The sequence below is a fragment of the Mobula birostris genome, chromosome 2, assembly GCF_030028105.1.
Source record: "Mobula birostris isolate sMobBir1 chromosome 2, sMobBir1.hap1, whole genome shotgun sequence".
Lineage (NCBI taxonomy): Eukaryota > Metazoa > Chordata > Chondrichthyes > Myliobatiformes > Myliobatidae > Mobula > Mobula birostris.
The window spans coordinates 96,984,621-97,000,158 of NC_092371.1; the positions used below are offsets into that span (position 1 = coordinate 96,984,621).

Below are 15,538 nucleotides of genomic sequence, written 5' to 3' on the forward strand. Positions count from 1 at the left end.
ATGTTGTGCCGTCCATGTAACCTATTCTAGAAGCTGCCTAGAATTTCCCTACCGCATAGCCCTATATTTTTCTAAGCTCCATGTACCTAAGAGTCTCTTAAAAGACCCTATTGTATCCGCCTCTACCACTGTCGCTGGCAGTGCATTCCACACACCCACCACTCTCTGTGTGGAAAACTTACCTCTGACATCCCCCTTGAACCTACTTCCAAGCACCTTCAAACTATACCCCCTCGTGTTAGTCATTTCAGCCCTGGGAAAAGCCTCTGGCTATCCACATGATCAATGCCTCTCGTCATCTTGTACACCTTTATCAGGCCTCCTCTCATCCTCCGTCACTCCAAGGAGAGGAGGCCAAGTTCACTCAGTAACCAACAGGGAGAAAATTAAATAGAACAAAGTAATGAACTGAAAATGGGGGGGGGGAGGGGACTGAAGAATCTTTTTTTGTTTCTGTTCAGAAAGTACCTGTTACAGGAGGCAGTACAAGGAATTTGCTTGATGCATTAAATCTAAAAAATACTTAAATAATCAGGCATCATTAGTAGGTCAGCACTTTCCCAACATCCACCATTTCTGTTAAGAATTTCAGGTATTGTGTGTCATAGTGCTGGTTCTTTGGCTCCTAAACATTTTGGACATCAGATTAGCCAACAGTTAACTGGTTCTATCTTTAGTGAGCTGAAGAGCAGGGTAGAATAGAATTGAATGAGTAGACAGTATTCATTAGATGACACGTCCTGTGGTTTCCGACAGTGTGACCATTCACTGCGTTGGATTATTCTGTTTCATTCTGCCATGCATTCAAGGATTTGCATTGCATGCCTGATCATGTCGTCAGAAAAATGCATTGACAACGATCTGTCTGGAGCAGGTGGGTTGATGTGGGAATTAATTCTGCAGTTGGCTAATGCTTGGCTGCATGCATTTAATTAATGGGGCTTGTCATGTGCTTATTCAATTAGTGTCCACTAATTTAATTTGTCTGCTGGTTTGATGGGTGTGGACACTCATGTTCAGGTTTCGTGGGAGTGTGTGCATGAGGGCTTTATTTGTGTAGACGTGTGCATTTTTAGTGGGTTTGGATGGCTGCGAATGTATTTTTGTTTAGTTGTAACTAACCTCAAGCAGGAGTCGAAGACATCTGTGTTCTCAGAGCACCCAGTCTCACAGAGCAGGCTGAGTCATCACGTCTGACCTGGACCACAGTTATGAGCAGGTTTCCAGCACAGGGTGGTGGGACTGTATGCAGGAGCTCTTGGGCTCTGCCCTCCTGCCCAGATGCCCTCCTGCCCAGATGCCCAGATGCCCAGATGCTTGTGGCCATAGCAGAAGTCTGCAGCGTCTACCTTTGCTGCTCATTGCCGGATCAGTGAGGCCCCCCAGGCGCAAGTCGTCCACCCAGGGTTCAGACTTGCCGTGAGCCTTAGCTCCTGGTTCTTGTGAGTGGGGCCATAGGAGAAAGGATGCAATTGAGTAGCTAAAGGGGGATGAGTGAGCAGATGGCCGTAGGTTTAATGGAGGTGAGCACACAGGATACGGAGTGTTACTGGGCACAGTGGAGGCTGGTCTGGAGATAGCAGTCGGTGCAGTGAAGGTGGCAGCAGGAGTGTCAGGTAGAGCAGAGATTACAGGGTGGGAGCTGGAGGGCCAGGTGTAGCAGACATGGGTACAGTTGGAAATGGTAGGAATGAATTAGGTCTCATCTATCATTAAGGACTCCCACCATCCAGGAAATGCCCCCTTCTCATTACTACCATTAGGGAGGAGGTACACTCAGCACTTCAGTAATTGTTCCTTCCCCTCTTATCAGATTTCTGAATGTTCCATGAACACAACCTCACTCTTTTTTCCACTATTTATTTATTTGTTAATATACAGTGGATTCTGGTTAATTGGGCCATTGGTTAATCAGAGCAGCCACTTATTTGGCGCAACCCTTAAAGAACAATAACTAATTGAGAAAATGGCCGGGATTCCCTTTGCTTATTTGCGACACTATATCACTTAAATTAGGACAGGAGACTGTTGCTGAACAGTTTCTAACTAGCGTCAGTCGTGTGTAGTTGTGTGGCTGTTGCACACTACACTGCGCTTAGAGTGAGCAGTTTGTAAATAGTGTGAGCTGTCTGTCTTTGCACTCAAAATGCAGTGAGTTTTGTCACTGATAGTTGGGGAGAAATGAGCAGTAAGACAATTCCAAACTGTTTTGCTCACTGCGGTTTCAAGCATTCAGGCTTGGAGATGCCAGAAATGGCAGGGAGTGAAAGTGAAATGATTTCACTACTTCAAAAAGTTAGAAATTAGGAAGTATTTGAAGGTATCAACAATCATCCTGAATTTTACAATGAACATGAAGATTTGGAGGATGCCAAACATGAGAAAATCTGCAGAAGCTGGAAATCCAAGCAACACAGACAAAATGCTGGAGGAACTCAGCAGAGAAGGCAGCATCTCTGGAAGGGAGTAAGTAGTCATCGTTTCGTGTCGAGACCCTTCATTTGGAAGATGCAATTGTCGAAAGCATTGAATGATGGCTGTCCACTATCTGCACTGATTTTGTACATTTACGGTCAATCAAGGAACGTGGCAGCATTCACTGGATCAATTGCTCCATCTAGGAACTAATACACAGTTTATGGTACTGCAGGGTATTAGTAGTGGTCTCAGTTGTTCTGTATTTCATTTAAATACGTACGTGTCACTTAGTTAGATGGTAGATTCACAACATATGTCTGTGATAATAAACCTGGTTCTGGAGGGAGCAGTGGAGTGGAGCAGGGAGCTACAGCTGCAGTTCATTGAGAAGAGGACTGGAGACAGAAGCATGCCAGCTGACTGTTCTCCTACTGTCCCTCGGAATGGCTGCTCCCACTCCACATCCGGGTGGTGGCTGATGAGGCCGATGTGGGACCTGCGGGTCGGTGGAGGGGAAAGAGGTTGGTGGGGAGGGTGGGTAGTTGGTTTCGTGGTGTGGTCCACCCTCCATTTAAGCTGTACCTGTGGGATACTGCTAATAGCCGCCCTGCATGGGATTTGTAACTCATTACCAAGGATGTTGGTCCAGGATAGGACTTGGACAATGAGGAATGATGGAATTAAAGCAGTTAGCAGAAAGTGATGAGAGCATGGGAAGGGTTTTATATAGTTTTTAGAGCTGGCATTCATGTTCTGAAATAGTGAAAAGGCAGGCTCATTACCCCCCTCACCAATACCTCCTCCATTTCCTGCACAACCCCCCTTACTCCCATCTCCCACTGTCATAACGTGGATAGGGTTCCTCTTATCTATCGTCCTATGAGCCTCCATACCCAGCACGTCATTCTCCATAACGACCGCCACCTCCAACGCGACCTTACCACTCCGCACATCTTTCCCCTCCCATCCAGTTTTCTGCAGGGACCGCTCTCTACATGACTCCCTTGTCCACTCCACACTGATGTCCCTCCTGGCACCCACCTGCAAGTAGGATAGGTATGAAACCTGCCCCTTCTCCTCCCTTACCACAATTCAGGGCCCTAAACAGATCTTCCAGGTGAGGCAACCCTTCCCCTGCAAAACTGTCAGGGTCATCGGTTGTATCCCGTGCTCCCAGTGCAATCTCCTCTACTGCAGTGAGATCCGACAGGGATTGGTGGAGTGATTTGTCAATCGCCTTCACTCTGCCTGCTGTAAGAGGCAGGATCTCCTGCTGCCCACATATTTCAATTCCGCTTCCTATTCCTATTCTGACCTGTCTGTCTACGGCCTCTTCTCCTGTCACGATGAGGCCAAACTCGGGTTGGAAGAGCAACACTTCATATTCTGTCAGTGTGGCCCCAATCTGATGGCATGAACATCGATTTCTCTCAGTTGCTATAATTTCTCCCCACTCCCTCCTTCTCTCTTTTCTTCCCCATTGTGATAATCTCTCACCCATTCTTTTCTTCTCAGCTGCCTGTTATCTTTTTCTGGTTCCCTTCCTGCTCCTTCATGGTCCACTGTCCTTTCCTATCAGATTCTTCCCTTTAAATCTTTCACTAATCAGAATCGCAGTCCTCTGCCCCGCCCAGCTGGATTCCCCCTCGCCCGGCCTTGCCTATCACCTGCCAGTTTCTGCTCATCCTGCTCTCCCCACCTTCTTATTCTGACTTCTGCCCCCTTCCTTTCAACTCTTGGTGAAGGGTCCCAGCCCCAAACGTCGATGTGTTTGTTCCCTTCCATAGGTGCTGCCTGATTTGCCGAGTTCCTCCAGCATTCAGTGTGTGTTGCTCAAGGACATCTTCTATCCTGTGTTATTAGACTCTGAACAGACCGATTGTATAAGATAGACTCCTGACCTCACAATCTACATCATTATGAATTTGTACTTTGTTGTTTACCTGCACTGTACTTTCTCTGTAGACTTTGCACCTTACTTTGGCTCAATGCACTCTGCAGTGATTTGATCTGTATAAACAGTATACAAGACAAGTTCTTCACTGTATCTTAGTATGTCTGACAATAATAAAGCAATACTGATACCACACTCTTTCAAAAAATTATTTTGATTTTTTTTTTAAAAAAAAAGGAAATTCGGGCCTTGGAACTGGCTGTATAGCATTTTCATAGGGCTGGCAGGATCATGATGGGATGAATGGCCTGCCAGCTTCAGTGCTGTGTGATTCTGTACCAACATCAGGCATGTGACGACTGATAACTTGGCATCCCTAAGAATGAGCCAGTGTCCGCCTGGCTGCAATTGACACAATTCTCTAAATATTATTGCGGCCCATGGTTATCCCAGTCCACATACTCAGCTGATCAGCAGAGGGGGTGGGGAAGGGATTTGGCTGCTAGGTGGCCAGGCCGCTGCCAAGCTCAAACAGTGCTGTCCTCTGTCACCGGGGAGAAGTGGCCGCAGGGGCCAGCGGCCTTGGCTGCAGTTGCAAGGGGTCATACCCACACTGAATCGCTGCCAGGCTGCTGGACAAATTGGTTTACAGCAACTTTCAGTCCAGCTTTCAACAGGAAGGGAGCAGAGAGCTTAGTTTACAGCAGGGGAAGCGTTTAGTTGTCAGCAGAGGACAACTAAGGAGAAAGAAGCCATCAGCGAATAGTCAGAAACACACTTAAACTCCACAGGTTAGAGTCTTCAGACTCGGCCTCCTGAGAAGAAATGTTGTTACCGTCTCATCAGGCAGAAGCAGCGGAGGGGATTCGACTTCCTTCCAATGCTCCGCTGTCACAGTGACACTCCCGGCAGAGGAGGTGGCCTGCTATGTGGATAGTCCGTTCTGTGTTTCTGAAACTCTTGTACCACGTGCAGAAGCCGCAGCTGTGGTATGCTGCTGGGGTAGCAGACTGGAGGGTGTATGATGCAGTGTGGGGGTAAATAGAGGGCTGAGCGTGCTCTGGACATGAGGTGATATGTATGATCTGCGTGGTAGTCCTGATGATGTGATATGTTTTAGAAAGTGCCCTGTGGCAGGTACTATTATGTCATGAGGGGTGATATAGAATGGGGTTTATACAGATTAGGAGTATGTGGTACATGGAAGATTACAGAGAATGTAGGAGCTGTGGTCTAGTATGTGTGAGAGTGACGTGGAGTGGGTTAGTAATGCAGTGTATGGTGGTTTGTGCCTAGTATACGAAGATGGGTGCTATTGTGCATGGAAGATATGGAGCATGAACTGCAAGTGTGGGTGTGACGGTGTGGGTGGGCAGGATGAAGCAGAGTGTGGTACTGCTTTGGGTCCATGAGATGACAGGGTGGGGTTTACAGTGAATGTGACAGGGTGGGTAAGGTGGAGTGATATCCTGTGTAAGTGTCTGTAGGATTCAATGTATGTGTGAGGGGCTGGTATGGTGTGTTTGTAGGGGTGAGGGATTGGTTATGGGGTGTGTTGGGACCTGAGGGTGGGGAATGTACTTGGGAGTGGGGTCTTTGTTGCTGTATGTGGGTGTGTGAAATATAAGGGCTGGTTGTACAATATATAACCATATCACCTCTCCCATATCTCCTCTGCCAAGAACCATACTGGAGTGATAAACCCAGGATATTGTAGATAATTCGGCACAGAGACTCCAGACCCCAGGAAAAAGGTGGTCGTAGTCAGAGTTATACCATATGGAAAAAGGTCCTTCGAACCAACTTGAGCATGCCTGCAAAGTTTCCTATCTGAGCTGGCCCCATTTGCCTGCATTTGGCCCATATCCCTCTAAAGTGAGGGTTCCCAACCTTTTTAGTGCCATGGACCCCATGCGTTAACCAAAGGATCTGTGGACCTGAGGCTGGGAACCCCAACTCTAAAATTTTCCTGTCCATACACCTGTCCAAAAGTCTTTTAAATATTACAGTTGTTCCTGCCTCTGCCACTTCAAGGAGCCCATTCCACACACTGATCATGCTACGTACTTGTGGAAAAACTTCACAAGATCACAAGACAAAGGAGCAGAAGTAGGCCATTGGGCCCATCGTCTGCTCCGCAGCTCCCCCATGAGCTAACTATTCACCCATCTAGTTCCAATTTCTGGCTTTTTCCCCATATCCCTTGATGCCTGACTAATTAGATACCTGTCAATCTCCTCCTTAAACACCCTCAATGATCGGGCCTCCACAGCTGTATGTGGCAACGAATTCCACAAATCCACGATCCTCTGGCTAAAAAAATTTCTCCTCATCTCTGTTTTAACTGGGTACCCTCTAATTCTAAGACTATGGCCTCTTGTCCTGGACTCACCCACCAAGGGAAAAAACCTCTCCACATCTACTCTGTCCAACCCTTTCAACATTCAAAATGTTTCCATGAGATCCCCTCTTATTCTTCTATACTCTAATGAATACAATCCAACTTGTGTCACATGTCCCTTTTAAATATTTCCCCTCTAACCTTAAATCAATTCGCTCTAGTTTTAGGCTCCAATGCCTGGAAAAGAGACTGAATATTCACTCTATTGATGCCTGTCATTATCTGTGTGTACCTCCAAGGTCAGGGATGAGACTGCTCAAATACACTGCTCTTGTGTTCAATGCTTAGTCTGGAGGGGGGGTGCAAAATTGGGACTGGAGACTGTGGTGTATGTAATTTTCACCCATTGACGAAATGTATAACCCTTCTGCCCCATTCACTCCTCAACACTATACCCACCATTAGATTAGATTATGAGAACACTCAGTCCTCTTTTATTGTCATTTAGAAATGCATACATGCATTAAGAAATGATACAATGTTTCTCTGGAGTGATGTCACAAAAAACAGGACAAACCAAAGACTAACACTGATAGAACCACATAATTATAACATATAGTTACAGCAGTGCAAAGCAATACCATAATTTGATGAAGAAGAAACCATGGGCACGGTAAATAAAGTCTCAAAGGTCCCTGAGTCGATCGACTCCCGAGTTCCTGATAGCAGGCAGCAAAAGGGAGAAACTCCCTGCCATAAACCTCCAGGCACTGTCAACTTGCTGATGCCTTGGAAGCAGCCGACCACAGCTGACAGTGAGTCCGTCCATCCGAAAACTTCAAGCCTCCGACCAGCCTCTCCGATACAGCCTCCTGAGCGCCATCCTCTGCCGGGCGTCCTCGACCTCGCCCCGGCCGCTGAAACACGCAATGCCGAGGATTTTGGGGCCTTCTGCTCCGGAGAATCCGGTTACCACACAGTAGCAGCGGCAGCGAAGCGGGCACCAAAGGGTTTTATAACAAATTTATATTCAACTCAAGTCAACAAACAAACAAATACGCAGACACACACATCAAGACAGACAGACACATATATATAGATATAGATTATTGAGAAGAATTTCACAGCAAACGGAGTTCTGCTGAAATATAGTCTTTGTCACAATATCTGTTCATGAGTTAGCCATGCTCTACAGTGTAAGGTTCCCAATCAGCAAAGAAATAAAAGGGTATTTATTGGAAGATAGTTGTCAGCCAAGATAAAAATAAATGTATTCTGTATTCTAAAGGACAACAGAAACATTTAAGGATGTGGATGAAAGAATTTTTGTGCATTTGTTGTTAAGGATGCCAATGTTTGTTTAAGTGGCATAGTGGAGATCTGATACAGATTCAGATTTATTTATCAGGTGTACATGGAAATATACAGTGAAAAGTGTCATTTGAGTGAACAACCAACATGCCCAAGGATGTGCTGGGGGCAGCGTGCAAGTCTCTCCACACATTCTGGTGCCAACATAGCATGCCCACAATGCTTGGCAGATGGGTGGGAAGCAGGTGAAATGGGTAGGAATGTGGGAGGATGTTAGGAGCAGGACGGTGAGACAAAAATAATTCAGAAATTTGCTGTAGATTTAAGAAACTTGATGGAAAGTCCTAGGAATACAGCACATGAGACATTAATAGGGCAGTCTCTGATTGTAATATGCCTAAAATCACCTTAGAAAATGTAAAAAGGCAATCAAGATGATTCCAGATATCAGGAAATAAAGTTGTGAGGGAAGATTGTTATCCTTCGAAAGGAAAAGACTTGTAAGTGAGTTATTGATTTCTTGAAAAGGGATCAGAAAATTGGTCCAGATAAATTGTTCAGGGCATATTACTTAAATACCAAGGGTGACAAGTTTAAATATTTAAGGGCATCCAATGGGTGTATTTACTCAAAAGGAATTTGGAATATTTAAAGAGGAAAGTATAATAATAACTTCTAAGTGCCTATTAGACATCAATTGGGACATGTTTGGCCACTCAGGGAAAGTTAGGGTTCCTGTCAGAAGGGAAGGATGTGCCATCGGTGTATCTCTCCCTCTCTCCTTCTCCCCCCCTCTCCAGTAAGGAAAACAATAAAAACACACACACAGATGTTGGAAATATGAAACAAAAACAAAAAAAAGCTAAAATGTTCAGCAGTCAGTTAGCATCCATGGAAAGAGAAACAGCATTGACATTTTCAATCAAAGACTCTTTATTGGAACTGGGAAGGAGAGAAAATCATTCAGTTTAAAGTTCTCCACCCTTTCTGCAACTTTAAATCGATTATCCCTCTGGATCCCAAGCACTGATCCATGCAGAGTACTCCACTGCTCACTCCCTGACAACTGGAGCAAGGCCTGTTTATTTCTACTTTCTCTTTCCTACTTGTCAACTAATTCACAGTCCTTGCCAGTATTATCACCGTCAGTCCCACATGCTTTAATTTTGCACACTAACCTCTTAAAAAGGACTTTATCAAAGCCCTATTGCAAATCCAAGTACAACGCATCTACTGGTTCCTCAGTATTTATTGATCTAACTACATCTTCAGTAAACTCCAGTTGGTTTGTTAAATCTGTTTTACATTTCATAAGCTCACACTGAATGTGGGTTTTGGAATGTGGTCTTGTTAATCCTGTCCATATCTTCTGTTGTTGCATCTGAATCTTGGCTATTATATTTTTTTCTCACTGTATAACTGCAAGAAGCTTCAGTCTAATGAATAGCACAAGAATTGCAAATGTAACCATTTCTTCCCTCATTCCAATACATGATTATCTACCCATGCGGCACCACCTCAGTTAAAGAAAATTCTCAAACTGATTTTCCAATGATCGATGGAGTCATCTTCCTTACTTGTGGGCCTTCTCAGTTCACTTTTGGTGGCCCAGTTCTTAGCTATCTAGGCCCTAGCTTTGGAATTATCTCCCTTGACCCCTCTGTCAACCTGTGGTAAAGCTCACCTTTTAACCAAGCTTTTGGTCACTTAGTATCTCCCTATCTGACAGTATCAGGCTCAGTTTGATAGTGCCCCTGTGAATTCTTCAGGGCATTTTAACTTGTTGCACATAAACTATATGTGGTTGTCGTTCAGTACAATTGTGAACACTGATATTATAGATGGTAAACTCTCGATTTATGGCACGGTTCCAAAGAGCTAATTGTCATGAGTCCAAATTCCAACCTGGAACATTGCAAACATAAATTTAATAAATCTGGTAATGTCTGTGGGCAGGAATAGGTTGGAAATTTTGCTGGAACATCATCAAAATTGAGTGACTTTCCCTGTGGGTGTTCTGTTATGTTCAAGGTGCCTTACATGTGGAATGTACTGTTTTATGTAGTAGAATGCTGATGAACCAACTAGTACATTGGAAACTGAACCTGATGCCTAGTTGGTCTCTGTGTTGCAGTTTCACAGCTGCTAATTCATTAAGTGCTGTGTCAGTGGGCTCCTTGATTTGTGTGGTGGGACATAGGACCTGATCAGTGGTGGGGGAAGGTGTGGAGTGAGATAGTGTGGGTGCATGAACATATATCATTACAGCCCAGTATGGGCTCTTCAGTCCACAGTGTTGTGCCAACCTTTTAACCTTCTCAAAGATCAATCTAACCCTTCCCTCCTACATAGTCCTCCATTTTCCTATCATCTATGTGCCTATCTAAGAGTTTCATAAATGCCCCTAATCTACCTATCTCAACTGCCATTCCTGACAGGACTTTGCGCACACACATCACTCTCTGTGTAAATAACTTAACTCTGACATCCCCCCCTCCACAATACTTTACTCTAATCACCTTAAAATTATGCCCCCTTCGTATTAATGTGGTTCGAATTAGGCCTGAACCTTTTTACTGGCTGGTTAAAGGCCATGGGGAAGGCAAATTTACAGTGCCAGTGTGCTTTGGGCATGGGATGGCCACAGAGGGAAGACTTTGGTAGAAGGCATATCTCTGATAGCATGACTCACTTGTCCGTGACCTTTACCAGAAGGTGGAGCAGCTGTTGGCCATCTCCAATGTTGCTAACTTCGAAATCAATGATATAAATATGTGATTTGAATCTGCTTTTCCGGTATTATATGTAATTCTTGTCTGTAATTACTCTCCAGTGTTGCCTCTGCCCATTGTACAGATTGTTTAGTCACCACAGTTATTTCACTTCTCTCCTGGCTCCCTCTGACACTGCACCCTTTGGAACTTTGAACATCTAAAACTCAGCTGCTCTTGTACAAACCAGTGCCCAGCTCCTTGATCATGCCTCCTCCCCCCAAATATCTCTGCACCTACTGATTGGTCTATATATGGAAATATGGCAATATTTCAGTAATAAAATGGTCATCCTTGTTTTCAAGTCTTTTCATGGTTTCACATCCCAATTTCTGTACTGTACTCCCAGGCCAATATCCCTCAGCAATCACTGCCTTCCTCCAATTCTGGATTCTCATACATTGAACCATTTTTATTGCTGCTCCACTGGCAGCCTTGCTTTCTAATGCCAATGTCCAAGGCATTGGAATGCCTCCTAATGCTCTCCACCTCTCTTCCCTCCTTCAAGACAATTTGCAAAACCCGAGAAAAAGAGAGAAACTGAAAATCTTGAGCAACACACACAAAGTGCTGGAGGGACTCAGCAGGTCAGGCAGCATCTATAAAGGGGAATTAAAAAGTGGACATTTCGGGCTGAAACCCTTCATCATTTTGGGCCAAGACCTATCATCAGGAATGATGAATGGTGTCAGCCCAAAACATCGACTGTTCCTTCCCCTCCAAGAAGTATGCTGCCTGACCTGCTGAGCTCCTCCAGTATATTGTGTGTGTTCTGCTCAATTCGTAAAACCCATTTTGCCAACTAGGCTTTGTACCTGTCCTGCTGACTCCTTTCAGGACATAGAACAATACAGTACAGTATAGGCCCTCTAGCTCATAAAGCTGTGCCAACCACTTAAACTAAGATCAATCTAACCCGTCCATCCCTCATTACCCTCCATTTTTCTATCATCTATTTGTCTATCTAAAGCAGAGGTTTCCAACCTAGGTCCACTGACCCTCTTGGTTAATAGTAAGGCTCCATGGCATAAAAAAGGTTGGGAATCCCTGATCCGAAGTCTCTTAAATGCCCCCAATATATCTGCCTCTACTCCACACCCATCACTTTCTATGTAAACAACTTACCCCTGACATCCCCCCATATGCTTTTATCCAATCCCCTTAAAGTTATGCCTTCTTGTCCCCTTTTGTGTGAAATTGTATTTGTTGATGTTTTTTGTGAACACCTTGGTAGATTTCACAACGTTAAATGGTCTCTGTGGTTTGTTCTATTTGCTGTTTTCCTGGGAGGTGGAGACGCTGAGGCAATATAAGCAAAAAATGTTTGTTGTAGCAGATCAGAGAGGCAGGGGTTACATTTTCAAATCCCATGCTGCCAGGCGGTGAAATTGAATTCAATAAACCATGTTATTTTATGTGACCAGAGTGTCCTGGTGGACTGCTGTAAGAATGACATGGCCTACCCGATAACTGGCGAATTTCGACTGCAAATATTGTCAAGCTGCTACCGAATTTTCAGTTTTCAACAAGGTCACATTGATAGACTTGCAACAGAGACGAATATTGATTCAACTCATATCACAGATCATATCTATTCTGTGTTATTATTTTAACATGTTATTTCATTCACTTGCCTGGATCTGTTGATTTTTGCCAGCTGTAGTTTAAAGTCCCTTTGCTTACTTTCTGTCTGCAAATTCTGACATTACTCATCAGTTATCAAGATTCTGTTCTAATCAAAGCCAAAGGAAATTCTGTGCTAATCTTGATACTGCACACATGACAGACCATGGAACATTGAACTGCATTTTCCTCCAATAATATCCCGATCCTCATTGGAGCATTTTCCCCTCATTGACAATGAGTGGAGTCCCGCCTCACAAAAAGGTGGTTGCAGTTATTAAAGGTCAATTGTCCCATTGCTGGTGGAGTTTCAGGGCCAGCTATCTTCATCAGTGAACTTCCTTCGCAAGGTCAAAAGTGGGAATGTGAAACATCAGCAAACAATGTTTGATTCCATTCACAGCCCCTCAGTGAATAATGTGGACTGAGCCTGGCTACAGCAGTGCTGAGAGTTAGATTCAAAGAGTTACACAGCATGGAAACAGCCCTCCCAATGTCATTGCAGGCAAAGGGCACCAGCTCAGGGAGACATCTTGATTGGTATGGAAGCTTGTCCATGTCAACAAAGATATCTCCTCGAACTTGTCCAATTTGCTTGCATTGGTCCATATTCCTGTTTCCCATTCATGAGCCTGTACAAATGTCTTTTAAACATTATAATTGTACCTGCCTAAACCACTTCTTCTGGCATCACCTTCCATATCCCCATCACCTTTTCACCCTGTGAAAAAACTACTTCTCAGTTCTCCTTTGAATCCTTCCCCTCTCGCCTTAAGCTGTTAGGTCTGCACAAGCAGGGACCTCCCGGTCTCCACCCAGCTAACAGGAGCCACCCGCCACTTGTTTCAAAGTCATCACCTACAGCCAATTTAAACCCAGCTCTCATCCACAGTCCTTTGTTTGCTCATTGAACTGATTACAGCCTTAATCAGTTGCTCCTGGTGTTCAGTTATCCTTGTTAACTGTGAGTTTAGTATCTGTTCTCTCTTGTTTTTTTTTGCCCCTTGTGGCTTGTTATTTTGCAGTTGATTATTGAAGTTAATGCTCACCACTAAATTGTCTCCACTGCTCTGCTTGTGGGTCAGTCCTCCTCTACATTCCCTGACATCAACCAAAGCCCTCTAGTTTTAGATTCCCGTACCCTTGGGGGAGAAAAAGACTGTGGCCTTCCAGTTCATCTATGCTACTTTCAATTTTATAAACCTCTATAAGATAACCCTTCAGTATCATTGACTTTGGGGAAAAGAATCCTAGCCTATCCAGTATCTCCTCATAACTCCAGTCCCGGCAACATCCTTGTGAACCTTTGCTGAATGCTCTCCAACATAAGTACATACTTCCAAAGTATGGTGACTAGAGCTACACACAAGATTCCAGGTGTGATCTGCACATCCTGTGACACGATGTCCCAGCTTTTGTACTTGATGCCCTGCCTAATGAAGGCAAGCTTACCATTAACCTTCATTACCACTCTGTCTACCCCTGGCTCTGCTTAGAGTGAACTATATACTTGTATCCATGTTCTACAGCAAGCCTGAGGGCTCTTTTTGTCGCTGTGTATGTCCTGTCCTGATTTAACTTCCCAAAATGTAGCTCTTTGCACATAAACAAATTAAAAGATATTTACCATCCCTTTAACACACATCAAAGTTGCTGGTGAACGCCATGGATACACATTTTAATTCCACATCCCATTCCCATTCTGATATGTCTATCCACAGCCTCCTCTACTGTAAAGATGAAGCCACACTAAGGTTGGAGGAACAACACCTTATATTCCGTCTGGGTAGCCTCCAACCTGATGGCATGAACATTGACTTCTCTAACTTCTGCTAAATGCCCCACCTCCCCCTCGTACCCCATCTGTTATTTATTTATATACACACATTCTTTCTCTCACTCTCCTTTTTCTCCCTCTGTCCCTCTAACTATACCCCTTGCCCATCCTCTGGGTTCCCCCCCCCTCCCCTTTTCCCTCTCCCTGGGCCTCCTGTCCCATGATCCTCTCATATCCTTTTTGCCAATCACCTGTCCAGCTCTTGGCTCCATCCCTCCCCCTGCTGTCTTCTCCTATCATTTTGGATCTCCCCCTGCCCCTCCCACTTTTAAATCTCTTACTAACTCTTCTTTCAGTTAGTCCTGACGAAGGGTCTCAGCCTGAAACGTCGACTGTACCTCTTCCTAGAGATGCTGCCTGGCCCAGCATGTTCACCAGCATCTTTGATGTGTGTTGCTTGATTTTCCAGCAACTGCAGAATTCCTTGTGATTGCGTTTACCATTCCTTTGCCAATCTTTACTGCTCACTTAGATGCCTTTGTTATCTTAGGCAACTTTCCTCAACTGTCTACTATGCACCACCCCATCTTTCTTCTCATCCAAAATGTTAATAGAAATGACAAAGCAACAGGAGGTCCAACACCAATCCCTATGGCACACCACTAGGCATAGTCCACCAGTCTTAAAAAAAACTCTCAATTCTTCCACTCAGCCAGTTTTGTGTCCAATTGGCCAGATCACCCTGAATCCCATGTAATCTCATCTTCCAAACCAAGCTACCATACCGGACCTTGTCAAAGACCTAGATAAAATCCTTGTCAACAATGTCTGCAGACCCATCCTCATTAATAATCTTGGTCATCTCTTCTAAAAATGCGGTCAAATTCATGAGACATCATTTCCCATGCACAAAGCTATGCAGATTATCCCTAATCAATACTTACCTTTCCACATGTAGATCAATCCTGTCTCTCAGAATCCTCTCCAATAATTTTACCACTACTGACAGCAGACTGCAGTTCTGTGCCTTGTCCTTCTTAAACAGACTGCATAATCATTCATGCAGTAATAAGTGGCAAGAAAAAAATCCCATAATGGAAGTGGCAGGCTTTTTCCATCTTGTACAAGACAGGATCTGAATACCTACCAATTTACTGGCTTTATGACTACTCAGTCTCCTGTCATCATCATCCTTGGGGTCACCATTAACCAGAAATTCAACTAAATCTGTCACAGAAATACTGTGGCTGAATGATCTTTTCAGAAGCTCTATAACCTGACTCAATTCCTGACATACCTAAGCCATTCCATCATCCAGAAGGCATGGCAGGAGAATGATGGAATAGGCCACCTTTTCAGGATAAGTACAGCTCCAACAACAAGCAGGACCCTTGATTGGCACC

The 15,538-nt window shown here is 44.4% G+C and overlaps 1 long non-coding RNA gene across 2 annotated transcripts in view; it reads right to left on the bottom strand.

The window, feature by feature from the left end:
• Positions 1-15,538, bottom strand: part of LOC140188907 (uncharacterized) — a 146,815-nt gene that overhangs the window by 53,925 nt on the left and 77,352 nt on the right. The window contains exon 6 of one of the 2 annotated variants that reach the window (XR_011883419.1): positions 7,153-7,604. The exons of the other annotated variant lie outside the window; for it this stretch is intronic. This is a non-coding gene — a long non-coding RNA (uncharacterized lncRNA). Of the gene's footprint in view, positions 1-7,152; positions 7,605-15,538 lie in introns of those variants that run through there. 2 annotated transcript variants of the gene reach the window in all.